Source organism: Equus asinus, chromosome 16 (assembly GCF_041296235.1).
Source record: "Equus asinus isolate D_3611 breed Donkey chromosome 16, EquAss-T2T_v2, whole genome shotgun sequence".
NCBI lineage: Eukaryota > Metazoa > Chordata > Mammalia > Perissodactyla > Equidae > Equus > Equus asinus.
Window position 1 is genome coordinate 9,128,020 of NC_091805.1, and position 19,913 is coordinate 9,147,932.

General features: G+C 39.2%; 1 long non-coding RNA gene across 1 annotated transcript in view; it reads left to right on the plus strand.

Annotated features, from left to right (window-relative positions):
* Nucleotides 1–19,913, plus strand: part of LOC139040374 (uncharacterized) — a 52,019-nt gene that overhangs the window by 21,106 nt on the left and 11,000 nt on the right. Inside the window, exon 2 of the long non-coding RNA XR_011494812.1 lies at nucleotides 2,829–2,940. This is a non-coding gene — a long non-coding RNA (uncharacterized lncRNA). The remainder of the gene's footprint in view (nucleotides 1–2,828; nucleotides 2,941–19,913) is intronic.

Below are 19,913 nucleotides of genomic sequence, written 5' to 3' on the forward strand. Positions count from 1 at the left end.
TCACTAGATGCCAATAGCACTTCCTGCAAGTTTTAACAACCAAAAGTGTCTCCACACACTACCAAATAACCTCCAGGGCAGCAGAGTCCCTTCTTCCCCCTAGTTGAGAACCACTGCTCATAGGAAGTAGGCCCTGGCGATCTCTTTGACCTACTCTCTGACCACCCTCTCCCTTGTTGGTTCTGCTTCAGCAATGACAGCTCCTGAATGTTCCTCAAACTCTTTGCTCCCCCTTCAAGCCTTGGATTACCTCTGACTATGATGGCTTCCTCCAAAAAACCACTTGGCTAACTTCCTCGCTTCTTTCAATTCGGCTCAAAGGCCACATCCTCAGGAAGGAAAACTTTCCTTTATTATCCTATCTAAAAAAGAACTTCCCCACTTCTCTTTGTACATTTACCCTGCTTTGTTTTTCTTCGTAGAACTTATTACTTGACATTCTATTAGATATATTATTTAATCTCCCCCTCCCCATAATATGTAAACACCACAAGAGCTGTTTAAGTGCCTGATATGTAGTAAGTGCACGATATTTATTGAGTGAATGAATGAATATGTGTTATAAAATGAGAAATGTGAAGTGTTAAGGAGACTTGATATCTTTGGAAAGCAACCTAAAATTCTTTGTTTCATCATCCTCCGTAATGATTAATTTTGTTTTCGAACTCTTACGTGGACTAAAACCTGCTTTTAATTAAAGGTCATCTGTATGTGTGCACACACACACACACACACACGTGTACACAGGTGTTTAACCACTGACAAACAAATTAATATTAAAATTTTAGCCAGTTAAGAGGAAGCAGTTACCTTGCAAAAACTTAGCACTTTTTTTTTGTTATTTCTTTTTTTTTTTTTTTTTTTTAAAGATTTTATTTTTTCCTTTTTCTCCCCAAAGCCCCCCGGCACATAGTTGTGTATTCTTCGTTGTGGGTTCTTCTAGTTGTGGCATGTGGGACGCTGCCTCAGCGTGGTCTGATGAGCAGTGCCATGTCCGCGCCCAGGATTCGAACTAACGAAACACTGGGCCGCCTGCTGCGGAGCGCGCGAACTTAACCACTCGGCCACGGGGCCAGCCCCTTTTTTGTTATTTCTATATGCAAACATTGCAGTTCTCATCTTATTGATTTTTCTTTTTTTTACCAATGCAAAATGTCCATTTACCTCCAAAATTTTATAATGGAACTAAGTAAGCTATATGTTCAAAGCCTGACTTTTGGTCAAAATATTTGATTATATACACACAGCGTCAATCTATAACAAAATTTAGCCAACGTAGGTGGACAGAAGTCTACATGTTAATAGAATAACAGAGATTTTTCCATGGGATAAGTTTTGCCCCGTAAATGTTCAGGAAAAGCTTGACAATATTTTAAAGATAAAATGATGACTTTTTACTTAGAGCTCTACCATGAAGGTATTAGAGGGAGCTGTGTGAAAGTAGGATGTGATTAACGCAGAGTGGAGCTTTTCTATGTGCCTGCTTTTCCACCTACCAATGGTGAAGCCAGACCTTGCTCTCAGCCTAGGTTAGAATCTGGCTGACTGCTGAATCAACCCTTTATTTCTGCCACTGTTGTGAACAGAGCATTCCCAAGAGAAATGTAGTCCATTCCTTTGGAAGGGAAGAGCATGCAGTCAGAAGTGTGAGCAGGGGCTTGTCTAGAGCTGAGCTGCTACATCAATGGTGCTAAGTAACCACCTGCACTCTGCGCTTGGATCTGGGGGTCAGAGGCCACTGGTGGAGTGAAACAGGAGGGAAATTAACTAGTGCGTACTGTTTGCCCCTTATTCGCCGAGGACTTTACATGCATTAGCCTATTTAATCTTCACAATTACCCTACTAGGCAGATGTTACTAACCCTATTTTACAGGAAAGAGAGTCAAATCTCAGAGAGAAGAAATAACTTGCTAATGTTTCACAGTTAACAAGTCATGAAGACAGGATTTGAACCCTGTTCTAAAAGGTTCAAAATCCATGCTTTCACTGCTACGACATATTGCCTAGACAAGGAAAAGGTGATACAGAGAAACCTTGACATCATCACTATTTTGTGTCATCAACACTTGCCCCCAACACTACACACCTTTATTCGGCTGAATATAGGAGTAATAGTGGAATGTAGTGTAAAATAAAATGTATTTTTGATTTGATGAGGACAGCCCCACTTTCAGAACTCTGGAGGTCACTGGTGTAGGAGAGTGCAAATTTTCACGAGAGCCTAAAGGGATTTTGGGGAGAGAAAATATTGCAAATCCCCAAAGCAGCTTCCAGCACCAGACTCAAGTGGATGTGCAAGTGTGTTTATTACACTGAAAAAACAAGAGGGACTAAACCTGAAATACACGAGTAAACCCTGGTGGAGTGACCCAGGAAGAGTATTAGGACATCCTTGTGGTGGGGAGTTGGAGGTTCACAGATATATTCATCTGAATATTAAGAGAAATCTGACCTAAAATGTACCCACAAGGTGGTGAGTGGGACAGAGCCACAAATGGAATGGCCTGTGGATTTCCCTTTCCCTCTAATGTGGTATGATTTCCCAGGAGAAGATCGTTTCCTTTCTAGTCTACTCTCGAGGGCATTTCAAAGTCCTTTATCCCTAAATTCAATATGTCGTCCCTCAGGGACATCCTCACACTTTGGGGTGCCTCCTTTGAAACTTTTCATTTTCTCTCCCCTGATTGGACTGGTCAGGGTTGGCAGTGCCATGAGGGAGGAGTGCCCCAAGACCGGGGATCAGGACCTGCACTGTACCTGGTTCCATTTTAGCCCCTTTGCCGTGCTCTCATACCCTCTTCTCTGACTCCCTCATGTGGTCAACCAGGTGCCTTGAGGAGCTCTGGGACTTATGCCTATGAGAACAACCCAGGATCTGGACCAGGATTCAGAGGCAGGAGGGTGGCGTGGTGAGAAGATTGTTTCTGCTGGCTAACAAGGTATTTCTTTTACACAATCACATAAGATTTTGGATGATTCTCACTTATATGGGACAGAGGATGATTTGGGGGTACTGGCTATAGACAGTCCAACTCCAACCCTCAGCTTTGTGCTATGTATGTGGTTCATATGTCAGCTCTTGCCAAACTGTGTTCCAATTGCTGTGCCATCTCTAGAGGGCTGTGGTGGTGGCAGCAGGTATCTTTAATTCTGTACATACCTCACCACTGACAACCATGGTGCCATCCCAACCCCTCTGCAGGCTCTGTACCAGACAGCAGGAAGTCTTCCTGGGATGGCCTCACCTGTCTCCTCTGAGGGCTTTTGAGACTATTGTTCTATAACACCAATGGGCCCTTCTAGTCAATGTCTTCTCCTGTTTCTGATGGATGTAGTAATGCCATGCTCTCCCTGGATGATCTTAAGTTGTGCCTGCAGAAGGATGGCAATTCCTTCAATGAATGAAACCGTTTTGTTCACTATGCCCATGGGTCCTTCACGTATTCTTCTAGCGGTGGTGGTATGTGAAGGTAGACATGGTCAAAATTGAGAGAGATCACATTTTAGGAATGAAATGAAAATGACTTAAAGAGTTTGCTATAGGCTAAATGTTTGTGTCCACCCCCTCAAATTCATATGTTGAAGTCCTAACTCGCCAAAGTGGTAGTATTTGGAGGTGGGACCTTTGGGAAGTGATTAGGTCATGAGGGTAGAGCCCTCATGAACCGGATTAGCACCCTTATAAGAGAGACACCAGAGAACTCTCTAGCCCCTTCGACCTCGAGAGGAAAGCGTGAGAAGAAGATTGTCTATGAACCAGGAAGTGGGCTCTCACCAGATGCCAAACCTACTGGCACCCTGGTCTTGAACTTCCCAGCCTCCAGAAATGTGGGAAATAAATTTCCATTGTTTATAAACTGACCATAGTACTCTGCTATAGCAGCCTGAATGGACTGAGATGGTGTTCAAGAGAAGATATGGTTGTAAGAAGTATTTTCCTATGTTTTGTGTTATAAAATTCTAAATGGCAAATTTAACAATTGGGAAGTGAATTGTCATTCACATTTTCCTTAATATTTTAGAGAAGACCTGCATTTGGGGTCATCATCAATGAAACACAGCGAAGACCTTTGAAACAGTCCTTGGAAGCCAATAGTCACGGGTGGCACAATGAACAATTATATTATTATATAAATAATGAGGTAACCGGCATTAAGTTAATGGTATTAGGGAGCTACACAGGCAGGAACATCTATCTTGTTTCAATACAACAGTTTTCAAAGAGCCATGGCACGGGAGTAGCAGCAGCATTGCTACATTTTTCTCTTAGCAAGAGGTATGAAACTAGCCAAGAATAGAGCATTTGATAATAAAGAACACCAAGAGATGGGCCTGAACAGAAAGAGATGTTAGCTGGACGCTATAAAGAGTCTTTCCATGCACTCATTTTTCAATAAAATATACAAGTATTTCTTCTCTACCCACTATTCTGAATCTTTATTCACGTAACTGACTATACTTAACATGGGCTTGTGAATTTTTTAACACATTTTAAAGTCAAATTGTTTATATTGTATATGAAAAGTTGTTTCCCAGGGTCCTGCATAACCCAGGGATTCCATGGTGTTAGCAGAGGAAACTAAAGGCATCACTGGATGTCTCCTGTACAAAGACCCTGAATACATCCATCAAGTTATGAGCAAATGCTTTTGGAGAAAATTCATATGTGGATCTAACGAGCAGGTTGAGGAAGTAGTCTGAAAAAGGAGAAACTCCCCAAAACATTAATCAGGGAAAAAAGGAATAGACAACTTTTTGTGCCAGTGAGAAAATCAACATGAGTATTAGATACCTGAGCGCTAAGCCTTAATAAGAGGGAGGGACACAGTATAATAACAGGCCCAGCTCCTGATTACTGTTCCTAATGAGAGTGAAGCGCAGCATGGAAATGTGACAACTTGAGATGATTCAAAATGTCACATTAGCTTTGAGTTTCAATCTCTTCTATAACCAGTCTTCATAAAAACTGCTAATGAGTACTAAATTGGACTGATTTGAGTTTTACTTCAATTTGCTTCTTGTGCTAATCTTTAGAGAAAGGGTGTAAGGCAGTGGGATGTCATGGATAGCACATTAGAGCAGAAGTCACGTGACCTGGGTGAGAGTCTGTGCTCTGCAATTAACAATCTGCGTGGCCCTGGGCAGGGAAGGCGAAGAAATTAGCTGTTCACCAACATCTGTCAGGTGCCATACACGGTGCTAGGTGCAGAGGAGACAGGTGAAAAAGGCTGGGGCCGAATCCTCAAGCCATTCAGTCTGGTGGTGGAGGCTGACACGTAAAGAGATAACTGGAGCATCTTAGGGCAAGTCTCTTATAGAGTTATGAGCAACGGACAGTGGGAGGTCAGAACATAGTGTGATTAACAAACAATGAGAAAATCAATAGATACATGCTAGTCAGTGCTGTTTAATATCAATAACGCAAGTAATAATTAAAATATATAATTTTAGCATTCTGGGAAGTGAATTGAAAATAGTAAAAAGAAACAGGTGAAATTCACTTTAATAATATTTTATTTAACTGAATATATCCAAAATATTATTTTAATATGTAATAGATATAAAGTTATTAACGAGATAGTTTACATTTTTTTGTTTTTTACTGTCTTTGAAATTCAGTGTATTTTACACCTTTGGCACATATCAATTTGGACTAGCCACATTTCAAGTGTTTAGTGGCCACACAAAGCTAGTGGCTAACATCTCGAACAATGTAATGTTGAGTCTGCATTTATGTCCAAAAAGACTTAAAGCATGTGCACACTATTCAATGAGAGAGTCTTAGCTTAACACGGGTACATGTGAAAAAGGCCTAGGAACTATCATTCTCTGCAACAATGGTTCTAATATACGGGTTCACAAACTGTTGTTGGACTGGGTGCCTAAGAATCCTCTAGGAAGCTTGTAAAAAGACAGACTCCTGGATCTCTGAGATTCTGAATCATTAGGTCTGGGTGGGCTTAGGAATCTATTTTTTGTAAAAGAACTCAGATCATTCCTAGGTGCATCCCAGGCTGGGAACTACTGGCAATAGGCTCAGAAGAGGCCACCTGTGAAATGAAAAAGGTAACTCGATTTTAGGTAGCCTTATCAGAAGGATGTTCTTCTGCGTGAATGAGCCATAAGTTAAGTGTTTCTTGAGAAACTACACCCCTTCTCTTCTTGGACAGGTGTGGTGTCTAGAGCCAGCCCTACCTTCCCATTGGCTCTGTCCTCTTGCTCAGCCGAGAGTTGCTGTTGTCTCTACGATCTCAGGAAGGCTTCAGGAAGTGTGCAGATTTCATTTTTCCCTCTGGTTCACACTTTTTTGTCTGATGTCTTTCAGATGAGTTGTCCCAAACCCGACTATGAAATCATTTTAGGTAATGTTAAAAAATTCTTCCATGGACTCCTCTCTAGATCTATCAGATCAGAGGCTTATGGAGTAGGGGCCTCAAACTCTTATTTTTACAAACTCCCCAGGAAGCACGTGGTGTGTGGGAAGGCTTGTGGGTGCAGTGACCTAGAGATTCATTTGGGAATGTATTGCTGGGGTTGCCACTTTCATCGCCGGATCTCAGATCTGTTTTGCCACCATGTGCCGTGTGGTATGATGGCTTTGGGCAGTCAGCCCTTGTTTGCTAGTTGGCTCTGCAGCTTACTAACTGTCTAACCTTGTTAGGTTATTTACCATGTCTGAGCCTCTGTTCCAGCCTCAGTAAAATGGAGATAATAATCAGTTCATAGGGCTGTTAGTGCTCCAGGGCTCACTTCTTGGTCCTCTTATGTTCAATCACTGTGATCTCGTCTGGTCTTGTGGCTTGAAATAGCCTCTAAACTGGTGACTCTCAGATTAATATCTCTCACCTGCCCTCTCTCTCTAACCCGGATCAGCTGTGCCTAACTGCCTATGCAACATCTTTACCTGAATATCAGATAGGTATCTCAAATCTAACATGCCTAAAACATCACTCCCTGAGTAGTTTCCAAAATCAGTTTCGACTATAATCTAACTATGTCAGTGAAGTGTGACCATATCCCCTTAAAATGTGGTTGAGCAAGCAGCGAGCATCTACATCATAATCTGTGAGTTTCTTCTGATAGAATTGGGACTTGGGACTAAGAGATGTGAGCCAGCATCTTCACGAGCACGTGTAGTGTGTTGAATTGTGTCCCAAAACATATGTTCAAATCCTAACCCCTGGTAACCTTGGAAATGTGACCTTATTTGGAAATAAGGTCTTTGCAGATGTAGCTGAGTTATAATGAGGTCTGAGGAGCAAAGGAAACTGCACAAGAGAGAAAAATGAGAGGAGCCCAAGAGTGAGCCCTGATGGCATGTGAGTTTCTGGTTCCAGTTTTCCTTGAACCCCAACAAAATTCCCAAGTTGGCTTATAATAAATTTCCAAATCAGTTTTAGTTGGTTTTTGTTACCTGCAACCACAATAATCCTAATCAATACATTTCTCTTCCAGAGGGACTTCTTTTGTGGATCAGCTTTTCCTTCAGAACTTCCCATTTTTAGAAATGTAACCCTTCTCTTACTGTTTTAATTAGCAGTTATTTAAACAAAGCATCACCGTTTATCTCTTAGGACTCAAGGCAAACCATTTGCATTTAACTTGAATGCCTTTGGATTTGGAAATGACTCCCTCAGAAAGATAAACTATAAAAATGAGAAAAAATTGTCATCATTAGGAAAATTTTCCTCTTTCCACAACCTCTTTTGAGACCATTGCATTGGAGAGGTTTCTGAACTCGATTTCTGAGAACCTGCTACATGTAAAGAACTGTTCTGGGTACTGAAGGAATGCAGAGGTGAACGAGACACTGTTAGTTTCCTCAAGAGCTTAGCGATGAGTAAAGGATGAGACCCGGGAACAATACGCTAAAAACTAGGATGGAATGAAGCAAGTGCTATGATAGAAGTGCAACCAATGGCTTCGGAAGGGAATGTGATTTTTTCCAGCTGGAGTTATCAGTGAAGCCTTGAAAGATGAGGAGAATTTTGAAACATGGAGATAGATGATCCCCCACGCTGAGCAAAACCAGGTTAGATGTCTCCGTTAACACTCTCACAGGTCCTGTGCCTCTCCCTGTTTGGTGAGTGTTTTTACCACCATACTGCAAACTGTAAGAGCAGTGACCATGTTTGTCATGGTCTGCATTATATTTTTGGAGCTTGCTAACCATTATGCCTGGTACATAGCAGTTATCAAAATATGCATTTTGCATGAATGAATGAACCTGGTGAGAGGGTCGTGCCACATAGAGAATGGAGCGGGGGGATTCCCTGTTTGAGAGATTTTAAGGACCTCAGTGGGAACAGCTCATGTAATTTGACTTCAGTGCTTTTACATTAACGTGACTAGCTCTTTTCTATTTCAACTCGCAAATTCTCTTTACTGCTCTGTACAGGTTACTGAAAAAAGAATTTGGCATATTTATCCCTCTTTTCCGGTTAGGCCATAAACCTCCCTGGTCAGATGACAACCTGGCTATCTTTGGATCATGTGTCCACCAATAGGTCAATCATTCATAGCTGGGAGGAGCTTCTATAGTTCAAAACATGGATGTCTGAGCAGTACGATTTAATTGTGGAATTACCTTTTACTTAGAAGGAGATATGGATTTGGCAGGCAATGACTGTTCTGTCTAGAGTATTCCTCCTGTACAATAGCCAAATATGTACAATGAAAAACTGTCCTACCCACATTTGTTGCAGCCACATTAGAGTTTGGTAGAGAATATTGAGTAAGTTAGCAGATGGGCTGCTTAAAATAGGTGGAAACACTGATGCATAGGTCAGTGTGACCAACATCGAAACCTGGCTTTAGATCAGGTATCCCAATCCTCATACATATAGGATATAGTGTCTTCTTTTCCTCATTCTCCATTTTTTCTGCCCCATTCTCACCCTCTCCAAAAGAGGAAAAGAAACCTCTATCATTTGCCTATATGATTCATTAAAAACATTCTCTTGATTTTGAGTAAGATTTTCAACTAAGTACAGAATTTATACAATATTATGTATTATTTTTTTATTTTCCTGACTGAATTTTGCCTTCTCACCCATTCTCTTCTCCCTCTGAAGGTGGATTGGGTAAAAGAAAGTAAAAGAAATTCACATTCTTATGGTTAATATAGTTATGGAGGTGAGGGAATCCAGAAATTCAGACCAGGTGATTCTAGGTCTTTTTCCTAAGTTTAAGTGAGGGGGGCAGGGATCACAAGAAAAAAAATGCTAGTAACAAAAAGAAATCCTTCTGTGGTATTCAGTTTAACTGAGCGTGTACACATACGGCTGTTGGAGATATTGTTGGCAGCTGGGACGAGATGAAGGAGGCAGGAAGTTGAAATTACTGACTGGCATGAGTATTTGAGATCTACTTGGTATCCTGTTTATGCTGTTTCTGCCTTTTAGTTCTTAACTTGATTGAGCAATTTTTGTAAATCACTTTGTAGGCCTAATGTCAATAAGGAAAGGCCATTACTTATCTTTACTCAGAGGAAGTACAGACACATTCAGCAGATTTGTATTTGGCTGAAATTTCATCATTGTGATTGATTGTATTCAGAGACGGTTCCTTGTTATTTCTTACAATGTGTATGGACTCAGGTTGAGAGAAGTGACCAACACTCCATCATATCTACTTTCATAGACCAGGGCTACAAAAGCAAAACTGACCAGTAGGTAAAGCTTGAGTTAGGCCCCCTCCCACCTACCCTACAGCAGCAGGTAATGGTGGCAGCAACAAGTGGAAGTTAAGAGGATTTTACTCATGATAATTTATACCCTGTTTGCTATGACCTACAACTAGAGGAACCCCACACGAACAATACTGCTAATAATTCCAGCTACCAAAAAAGCTAAATCAGAATTATGGCTCTCCTCCTTGCCCTCAGCGTATGGAACTCTGTAGCTGAGACTATTGGTTCCTACCCAATAGTCACATTTCCTCCTTCTTCCTTATTGGAAGAGCCTTTGGACATCACCACACCTGGATGCAATGCCTGGAACCATAGCAACTCTCTTGTTACCATTAGGGGAACTGGCTTGAAGACAAAGCAGACGCACTGAGAATCACACACTAAAAGATATAAAAGACCGTGGGTCCTCAAAGATGTCATTAAACTGCTGAATTAGCCCAGGAGCACTTTGGGATTTATTACATAATTTATTATTATTTTGAGTTTGCAACTGAAAGCTTTCCAAATGACACTTCTTTCCTCTCTTCTGCTGCCCTGTTTCCTTATTTGCATGTGCCTCCCCCCTGCAGGAGACTTAAGCTGGTGAGTATGCTGAACATGTCTTGAAGGTAGGGGCTGTAATTCAGCCATATCTCTTCATAGCTTTTGTTTTTTACCAGTGCTTAATAAGCGTGTTGAATGAACTGCTGTCTGTCTGTCTGTCAATTTATTTGGAGTAAGATGTTAATTAATGTCCTAGGTCACTGATAATAGCTTTAAGAATTACCATTCTTAGGGATATTTACCTTTCAAAAGCAGACAGTGAGAGGGAGGGTTCTGTTAAAGGCTCACTATGTCTCTGGCAATTTGTAAAATTTAATTTTATTCTCACAAGAAATTTTGAGTGTAGATAGTATTATACCTATTTTTGCACTGAGGAAATTAAAAAACAGAAAAGAATACAACTTGCTTAAAGAGACCCTTCTAGGAGTAGCAGAAGTATTTTAAACTTTTTACTGAAATGTCATATATACAAAAAAGTGCACATAAATGCACAGCTTGATACATTTTCACAAACTGAATACATTACGTAATGAGACCCACCTCAAACACAAAACACTAATTATCAGTACCTCAGAAGTCTGCCTTGGCTCCTTTCTATTGACTATCCCTCTCTCCACCAAAAATAACCACTAACTCCTAATACAAAAACCTTGTCTGCTTTTGTTTTTCTCTAAATTGAATCACAGATTATATGTTATTTGGGGTCTAGCTTCTCTTGTTCAATATTTTGTTTGTGAGTTTCTTCCATATTATTTCGTGTCATTTTAACTTGGTTATTTTTATTGTTCTATAGTGTTCCCTTGAATGAATATGTCATACTTCCTTTATCCATTGCACCTCATACTCTTTTTAAAAAATATTTTTCAAAATTTATGTATCTTTTGATAAAAACTATATATATAAAAGAATATATATTTTGATAAAAAATATATATAAAAATTTTGATAAAATATATATATTTTGATAAAAAACATATTATATTTAAGCTGTACAATATGATTGTTTGCTATACATACACACAGTGAAAAGATGATTGCAGTCAAGCTCATTAACATATCGTCTCTCACATAGTTACCTTTTTTTTTTTGGTGTGATGAGTACTTCTGAAATCTACTCTCTGAGCATCTTTCCAGCATTCATACAGCATTATTAAGTATAGTCATCATGCCTGGATATTAGATCTCTACTTTTATTCATCCTATACAGCTATAACTTGGTATCCTTTGAACAACATCTCTCCATTCCACCCCACACCTGCCCTGGCTCCTGGGAAGCACTGTTCTACTCTTTGCTTTTATGAGTTTGACCTTTCCTTTTAGATTCTACATATAAATGAGATCATACAGTATTTGTCTTTCTCTTTCTGGTCCACAGAATGCTGGACCCTCACCCTTGACCCCAATAAAAGCAGAAGGCCAGGCCCATGCACTTTCTCCCTCTCTAACCGTGATTTCACTGTGTAGCCCCCAGTGTGCTGTGTAATTTCCAGGTCCTTTAAGTAATAAACATTAATTTTTTCAAAATTTCCTGATGGTTACTGCTGAAGGATGTCTTGCAATCATAATAAGAACCACAAGGGCTGGTCCAGCTACAACATTGGTTATTGATAGGCTGATTAAAAAGAATCATTAAGTTTTTAATTCACTTGAGTTGGTTTTTGTGTACGCAGTGAGGTAAGGGTCCAATTTCATTCTTCTGCATGTGGAAAACCAGTGTTTCCAACCAATTTATTGAAGAGACTGTCATTTCCTTATTGTGTGTTCTTGGCAACTTTGTCAAAAATCAATTGACTGTAAATGCCTGAACTTATTTCTGGGCATTCTATTCTGTTTTGTTGGTCCACATGCCTGTTTTTGTGCTGGTACCATGCTGTTTTGATTACTATAACTCTGTGGTATATTTTGAAATCAGGTAGTGTGATGCCTCCAATTTTGTTCTTTTTGCTCAAGATTGCTTTGTTAATGTGTGGAAATGGAACTGATTTTGTATCTTAATTTTGTGTCTTGAAACTTTACTGAATTCATTTATTAGTTCTAAGAGATTTTCTTTGGTGGGGTCTTCAGGGTTTTCTCTATATGAGATCATATCATCTGCAAACAGAGACAATTTTACTTCTTACTTTCCGATTTGGATGCCTTTTATTTTGTTTTCTTGCCTAATTGCTCTGGCTAGGACTTCCAGTAGTATATTGAAAAGAAGTCATGGGAGTGGGTATCCTTGTCTTATTCTGGATTTTAGAAGAAAAGTTTTCAGTATTGGATGTGATGTTAGCTGTGGGCTTCTCATATATGGAGTTTATCATATTGTGGTACAGTTATTCTGCATCTAATTTGCTCAGAGCTTTTATCATAAAATGGTGGTGGATTTTGTCAAATGCTTTTTCTACATCTGTTGAGATGATCACATGATTTTTATCATTCAGTCTGTTAATGTGTTGTAGTATATTTATTGATTTGCATATGTTGAACCATTCTTGCATCCCAGGGGTAAATCTCACTTGATCATGGTGTATGATCCTTTTAATGTGCTGTTGAATTCTGTTTGCTAGTATCTTGTTGAGGATTTTTGCACCTATGTTCATCAAGGATATTGGTGTGTAATTATCTTGTAGTTTCTTTGGTTTTGGTGTCAGGGTAACACTGGCCTCATAAACTGTGCTTAAATGTTTTCTTTCTTCTTCAAGTTTTTGGAAGAGTTTGAGAAGGATTGGTATTAATTCTTTTTTAAATGTGTGGTAGAACTCATCAGTGAAGCCATCAGGGCCTGCGTTGTCTTTGTTGGAAAGTTTTTGATTACTGATTCAATCTCCTTACTAGTAATTGGTCTGTTCAGATTTTCTGTATCATCATGATTCAGTCTTGGTAAGTAGTATGCTTCTAGAAATTTATCCTTTTCTTCTAGGTCCTACAATGTTTTGTCATATAATTGTTCGTAGTATTTCCTTATGATCCTTGGTACTTCTGTGATATCAGTTGTAATGTTTCCTCTTCCATTAAATTTTATTTATTTGAGTCTTCTCTCTTTTTTTCTTAGTTTAGCTTAGTTTTTCAATTTAGTTTATCTTTTCAAAAAATCAACTAATATCTTTATTGATCTTTTCTATTGTTTTTCTAGTCTCTATTTCATTTCTTTCTGCTCTGATCTTTATTCTTTCCTTCCTTCTGCTAACTTTAGGTTTATTCAGTTTGTTATTTTTCTGGTTCCTTGAAGCGTGAAGTTAGATTGTTTATTTGTGATCTTTCTTTTTTCTTAATGTAGGCATTTATTTCTATAAACGTTCCTTTTAGAATGGCTTTTTCTGCATCCCATAAGTTTTGGTATATTGTGTTTCCATTTTTGTTTGTCTTAAGATTTTTTTTATTTCTTTTTTGATTTCTTCTTTGGTCCATTGATTGTTCAGGAGTGTGTTATTTAATTTCCACATATTTGTGAATTTTTCAATTTTTCTCCAGTTATTGATTTCTGGTTTTATACCATTGTGTTCAAAATAGATATTTTACATAATTTATATCTTCCTGAATTTGATGAGACTTGTTTTGTGGCCTAAGATGTGATCCTGGAGAATGTTCCATGTGCACTTGAAAAGAATGGTACTCTGTTGCTGTTGGATGGAATGTTCTGTATATGTTATGCCCATTTGGTCTATGGGGTTGTTCAAATCTGCTCTTTCCTTACTGATTTTCCATCTGGATCATCTATCCATTGCTAAAAGTAGGGTATTGAAATATTCTACTATTATTGTATTGTCATCAATTTCACTTTTCAGTTCTGTTTATGGTTGTTTTATATATTAGGTGCTCTGATGTTGGGTGCATAAATATTTAGAATTGTTATTTCCTCTTCTTGAATTGACCCTTTACCCTTATATAGTGACCTTCTTTGTCTCTTTTGACAGTTTTTGACTTAAAGTCTATTTTGTCTGATATGGGACAGCGCTCCTGCTCTTTTGGTTACTATTTGCATGGAATATCTTTTTCCATATCTTCACTTCTAGTCTATGTGTGTCCTTAAAGCTAAAGTGAGTCTCTTTAGGCAGCATATTCTTGGATCTTGCTTTTTTATCTATTCAGCCATTCTATGTCTTTTGATTGGAGAATTTAATCCATTCATATTTAAAATAATTTTACTGATAGGTAAAGATTTACATTTCCATTTTCTTAATTGTTTACTGACTGTTTTGTAGTTTCATTGTTCCTTTCTTCCTGTCTTTCTGTATTCTTTTGTGATTTGATGATTTTTCTGTAGTGGTATGCTTTGATCTCTTTCTCTTTATTTTTTGTGTATCTACTACAGATTATTAATTTTTGGTTACTATGAGGATAATGTAAAACTTCTTAGAGGTATAATGGTCTATTTTAAACTGATTAACAACTTAACTTTTATGACATACCTAAACTCTATATATTAGCCTCCCCCCCACTTTTATGTTATTGATGTCACAATTTACATCTTTTATATATGATGCATCCATTAATACACTTTTGTAACTATAGTTATTTTTAATACTTTTGCCTCTTGACTTTTATGCTAGAGGTAAAAGTGATTTTCATACCACAATTACAGTATTAGAGTATACTGAATTTCACTATATTCTTACCCTTATTTTTAGCTTTATACTTTCATATATTTTCATGTTGTTAATGCCTTTTCATTTCAACTTGAGCATCTTCCTTTAGCATTTCTAGTAAGGCAGGTCTATCTAGTGGTGATTAACTCACACAGCTTTTGTTTACCTGGGAAAGTCTTTATCTCTCCTTCATTTCTGAAGGACAACTTTGCTAGGCAAAGCATTCTTGGTTGACAGTTTTTTCCTTTCACCACTTTGAATATATTATCTCACTCTTTCCTAGCCTGCAAGGTTTCTGCTGAGAAGTCTGCTGATAGCTTTATTGGGGTTCCCACGTATGTGAGGAATATTTTTTTCTTGCTACTTTTAAACTTCTCTTTTTGTCTTTGATTTTAGACAGTTTTATTAGAATGTGTTGAAGAAGATCTTTTTGGGTTGAAACTTTTTGACACTATGAGCTTCATGAACTTGATTGTTTAATCTTCCTTATTTGGGAAGTTCTCAACCATTATTTCTTTAAATAAGCTTTTTGCCCCTTTATCCCTCTCTTCTCCTCTGGGAGCCCACTAATGCATAGATTGTTTCTCTTAATGGTATCCCATAATTCACATAGGCTTTCTTCACTTTTTTCATTCTTTTTTCTTTCTTCTCCCCTGACAGGATAATTTCAAATGACCTGTATTCAAGTCCATTGAACCTTTCTACTTCTTGGTCAAGTCTTTGGAAGCTTTCTATTGAATTCTTCAGTTCAGTCATTGTATTCTTCAACTTTAGAAATTTTGTTTGTTTTTTTAATGATTTCTATTTCTTTGTTAAACTTTTCATTTTGTTCATGCATTAATTTCCTAATTTTGTTTAGTTGTCTACGTGTGTTTTAATGTAGTTTACTGAATTTCTTTAAGAGGATCATTCTGAATTCTTTGTCAGATGGTTCATAGATCTCCATTTCTTTATGGTCAGTTATTGGAGCTTTATTGGTTTTCTTTGGTGGTTCATGTTTCCTTGATTGTTCATGATACTTGTGGCCTTGTGTTGGTGTCTGCATTTGAAGGAATAGGCACCTCTTATAGTCTTTACCAACTGGCTTTGGCAAGGAAAGCCCTTCACCAGTCAGCCCATTCAGAGAGATTCTGGATGAGTCATTTTGTGGTGTCTCTAGGTGGGCTCGCTGCTGGAGTCTTTGGGTGGGAAGATCTCGTACCTGTGTTAGCAAGTGGGCAGGCCTGATGCCTGGGTCTACCGGGTCAGATCTGGCACTTGGGTCCACAGGATGAGCCTGGTACCTGAGTCTATAGTGGTGGGCCTGAGACATAGGTTTGCGTGTTTGGGCCCTGATCCTGGGTGTGTGGGGGCTGATCAGGTGCCGGGGACCACTGGGGTAGCACTGGTGACTGGGCTTGAGGGGGCCAGCCTGGTGCTGGGGTGAGCCCGGTACTGGGGTCCACAGTGAAGTGGGGTGCTCACTTCAGTGTCCTTTCCCCACAGGGAGGGTGTCTCAGCACTGGGCTGCCTGGAAATGGGGGAGGGGTGACGAGGGTAATGTAAAACTGTCTTTTGTACCTCCTTCACCACATCTTTTATTATTTCTGTGTTCCACCCACCTGCTGTAATCCCTCACCTGGTATCCTTAGCTCTTTTGAAGGTATTTTCAGTCATGGATAGTTGTGCAAATTGTTTCTGTAAGGGGACAAGCACTGGAAACTCCTATACCACCATCTTGCTGACATCACTCTCTTCTGGTGCTCTTTTAACAATAATATTTAAATTTCTGGAAAAACTTTTCAGTCTCAAAAGAATAAAACTCTAATGGCAGAATAATAGTTGGATGTAGATGATATTCTAGGAAAAAGTTTCCTGCTTTATATTTTAGCCCATAGTTGCCTATTTAAAAGCTGGTAAAGGGGCTCTGTGGCATAGTGGTTAAGTTCAGCGTGCTCTGCTTCAGCGGCCCAGGTTTGGGGGTTTGGATCCTGGGTGTGGACCTACACCATTCATCAGCCATGCTGTGGTGGTGACCCACATACAAAGTAGAAAAAGACTGGCACAGATCTTAGCTCAGAGCTAATCTTCCTCAAGTGAAAAAATAGGAAGAAGATTGGCAACATGTTAGCTCAGGGCTAATCTTCCTCAGCAGAAAGAAAAGCTGGTGAAGACATTTTCTCTTTGTCAGCTAAAAAGGATTTCTCAAATCTCTTGAAAGGGGTTGGAGTGAATGCTAACATGTAGGGCATGATGTGCATTCACACTGGGCAATACTTTCATGGCTTGATTGTATTCTCTATCTGAGAGTCTCTAGTGCTAAATAATAGGTTAATGTTACATTAATCAGACCCATCCTTTGACTGTGACATGCGGAAGTCAGCCTTCTTCTCTTGGCTCAGTGTTGACTATGCTGTCCCCAAGCGATGGACATGTTCTGACCATGAGAATGAGGAGCAAATCAGAAAAGGCTGACAGTTCTGAATAAGGCCTCTCCTTTTTCCTTTGGCTCATCCACTGTGGTTGTATTCACAGGAATGTAAGCTCCTGCCTTCCTTACCTACTGTCATTCAGTTCGTCTGCCCTTCACTTATAGATCACCCCCACTGATTTTTCAATCCAATTCTGACTGGGTAGTCAAATGTTAACAACCTTACTCTTACTGAGAGGTGGGATTTGAGAAGGTACAGAACTTTGAACTCTAGGGCCTCTGACACCTTCAAATAAGAGTATTGGGAAAGTGAAGTCTGAATATGGGTGTGGCCAATTTAAGCTCTTGACTCAAAGAAGGGATCAGTCTTGATTCAAAGAAGGAATCTTATTAAGAGATCCGTTTCCTGGAGAATTACTGGATTCATTCCTTAGCCCTTTCTTTCTGAATAGAGGTACAAGCTGGGTGGGACTTTCAAGGAATTGAGTCTGAATCCTTATGTCTTATTTAAGTTTAAGTTATACCAGTCTTTCTAGAACTATGTATACAAAAGTTTCATGTAATGACTAAAATCGAAATTTTCGTCTCAATCGCCTCTGAGAGAAAAGATTTTCCTCTGGTATTGGGCACATTATTTGTAAACACTTCCCTTTGTGTTCCTCCTCCTCAATGCAATGGCTTCTTTGGCTATAGATTTGCAGTTTTAAGACCCTTGGGAAAGAGAATAGAAAAAGGACACTATGATGTAGAGGGAGTCTGCCAGACAGGAAGAGGAGAAAAATTAAAGACCTTTCAGTTTTCAGAGAAGGAGAGAGATAAATGGAAAACAAGAAAGAACAGATCAGATTTAACCATTTCTACCCAGGTGCCCCACTTGACCTATCCAGGGCATCCATGAAAGGTAGTAGCAAAGCATATAAACACAAAATGTAGACTTTGTGGAGGAAGTTGAAATAATAAGCACTTTTGCCCCACTTCTTCTTTGGGTTTCTGGGGAGATACTACCTAACAGAATCACCTACATCAGTATTGGTATGCCTGTGGGTGCTGAGCTGAAGAGAATGATGGTGTGATATGTTTATGTAGAGAGAAGGCTGTATACCAGATGTCTCCCTTGGTTGCCCTGTGGTTTAGAAAAGATGCAGGATGTCCTTTTATAATCATAGGAGATGATACAGAGATAGCTAAGTGTAGAGAGCCAGAAGGCCTGCTTGGGGCGGGGTGAGGGGGGCATGTGGAGAATGTAGCTGAGATTTTTAGATAACTTGTAGTAGAAGTGGAAGTCAGCATGGGCCATGTCATCAGAGTGGGCACAGAGATTACCAACATGCTAAGAAAATAGCCAAGTTTCACCAATCATGAATTTCAGTAGCATATACCAGAGGGATGCAAATAATCGTAAGGCACAAGGAACATTTTTAAGGAAGCCAGCCAGGTTCTAGAGGAAAGAACGCAAAACAACTCTCTGATTTAGGGATTCTCCTTCCCTCTGCCATTAGGATGCTTAAGATATTATTTATATCCAGAGTCTATGTTGGCTTGGAGAAGGGGAGATGAGAGAAACCTTGAAAGATGCTGCAAGTACCGAAAGAGATTACGCATATCCAATCATTCAAAGTAAACATGACTGAGTGACTTGACTTGGTAAGCTTAAATTTTCCCACTGCCCAATAAAATGGGAGACTTGAGAGCAAGATAAGATCAGTCATAGAAAATAAAGAACCCATGTTTTTCATGCAACTGAGTTTGTAATATGTGAATTATTAACTCCTACAATGCCATTAATCAGCAGGAATGTAATATATGACATGTGACAGAGTGCCTCTCCTTGAAGACCCCACCTCCATTGAATCCCACAGAATATCCCTGGGTCTTGATACACATGATTTAATTGCGTGATTTTGGGAAATAGCCCTAGTTCTGTGGTTCTCAATTTTATTAGTAAGGCTCAGTTTTACATTTTTGTCAGGTGTGAAATCTATAAATGTTACTGGCTGGAACACATATCAGGGCTAAACTGGGACAAGGTCTGTGATTAGTGGCAGGAACAACCTTGAATAGGAACCCATGCGGAACAAAGATCATAGAACTGTAAATGTACCAGGTGAACTAAGGGACGGTTCTGTATCTGGTCCAGGTTCTCTGCTCCAGTTCAGTAGAAACTTCTTTCTTCCCAACCAATGACCAGGCTAATGATACATCAGAATACCGTGAGTTCAGGCCCTCCTGTGGTAGGATAAATATAGCATGTTACCATGGTATTGGCTCTGAAAATTGATAGTAGAAAGCTGGTCATCCTCTTTCCTCATTTATTACTGTTCTCTGTTTGTCATATTTTTAACCAAGAGTATAGCCATAGTTTTAGCATCATGCAATCTCTATAGAATGCAGGGCGAAGTCCTGATACCACCCATTTTAGAGACAGAGCTCAGATTAACAGCCATTCTTTGAATGGTGCTGTATTGAGTGCGGTAGATACAAACATAAACAAGCCATGGCCCCCGCCTTTGAGGACCTCACGTAATAGTGGAATCTGAGTTTGGGGCGTTCTATAGGTTTAGTTAAAAATGGTGATGATGGTGATGCTGATGATAATGATAACTACTGTTTAGTTCATACCTACTTTTTAGACAATGCAGTGTGTTTTACATACATTGCCATCAATTCTTTCAATAATAGTGTAAAAATGGAATTTACTTAC